A 1,677-nucleotide genomic window follows, 5' to 3' on the forward strand; every position below is an offset into this window, starting at 1 on the left:
GCTCTCTCCTTAGTTTCAGTGGTCAGAGTATTCTCTGCAGGCAAGCTCTATTCTTACAGGTAAGGTGCCCAGATATCTGGTGTTCAAACCTGCCTCCTGGCAGGAGTTGTGTTCCAATAACCAGAAGTCTTAGGATCCTGTGGGGAATCCTGTGTGGGTCCTTGAGGGTGTCCAGAGACTCCANTGGCAAGGCACCCTGGTGCTCGAGTGGACCGGAAGGGACTTGTGCCCCACCTCAGGCCGGGTTGCCTGCTTCCCTAGTTAATGCAGTCTCAGGTTCCGCGGGATTGGATTGGAGCAGACACTGTGTTCCACTCACCAGAGGTCTTAGGATCCCGTGGGGAGTCCTGTGCGGGTCCTTGCGGGTGTCCAGAGACTCCACTGGCAAGGCACCCGAGTGCTCAAGTGGACTGGAAGGGACTTGTGCCCTAGCAGGGGCCGGGTTGCCTGCTTCCCTAGTTAATGCAGTCTCAGGTCCTGCTCAATTGGATTGGAGCAGAAGCTGTGTTCCACTCACCAGAGGTCTTAGGGTCCCATGGGGAATCCTGTGCGGGTCCTTGCAGGTGTCCAGAGACTCCTCTGGCAAGGCACCCCATACTCGAGTGGACCAGAAGGGACTTGTGCCCCAGCAGAGCCAAAACACCTTTTTCACTGTTACTTTTTTGATGCTATGATTTGTTCTCCAAATTAATATTCTTTGGCAAGACTGACTACTAGAGATACCCAAGAGTTGGTTTGTGATGTAACCCACTTTGTACTCCATGTGCTACCAAGTTTCCCCAGGGCAGCCAAAAAGCCAGAAATAACACGATGCCCCACCCATGAGCAAAAAAATCAAGCAAAATATTTTTATTTACTGTGAAGTCCACTTTTATACCCCAAAATACAGAAGGTTGCACTTCAAAATTATGCAACTCTTACCAGCATGAAACTTCTCTCAATATTGAATGGAGGTGGATGAAAGTTTTGCTATAACTGTAACAATTGTCCAAAAAAAAAATCAGTGTTCCTTGATCCTCCGTCACCAAATTTCTCAAGATCTGTCCTAATACCTAACTCAGATTCTTCTTTACCTGAATTCAAACCCAAGCTAGATAGAAAGTTGCAAGTTCTAGTTACCTGTATAGATGAGGTGAAAGAGGGATGAAGACATCTATGAATTCATTGAAAAAGGTGAGGGTAGAGGGGAAGGGAGGGACAGAAGACAATGGTGGGCAGGAACTGAATGTGACACCAAATTCCATATCCACCTCTCCTCTTTCTATTTCTATTATTTTATTGGACTTTCATTCTAAAACATGAGCTCAGGGGGAAAAAATAAGATTAGTGAGACATTGACCAAAATATAAAACATTATCCCCAAGCTCTTCTGACTGCAGGGCTCCATGAACCTACTTGAGGCTCTTGTCTGAGTAGCTGGCCCTCCACAGTACAACACTGATCCCAACATATGGACATGGAGATAGCAAACAATTTTCTTTTTTTTAATATTTTTATTAGGTATTTTCCTCATTTACATTTCAAATGCTATCCCAAAAGTCCCCCGTACCCACCCACCCCCACTCCCCTATCCACCCACTCCCACTTTTTGGCCCTGACATTCCCCTGTACTGGGGCATATAAAGTTTGCATGACCAATGGGCCTCTCTTTCCAGTGATGGCCGACTAGGCCATCTT

The sequence above is a fragment of the Mus caroli genome, chromosome 13 (assembly GCF_900094665.2).
Source record: "Mus caroli chromosome 13, CAROLI_EIJ_v1.1, whole genome shotgun sequence".
NCBI classification, from domain to species: Eukaryota; Metazoa; Chordata; class Mammalia; order Rodentia; family Muridae; genus Mus; species Mus caroli.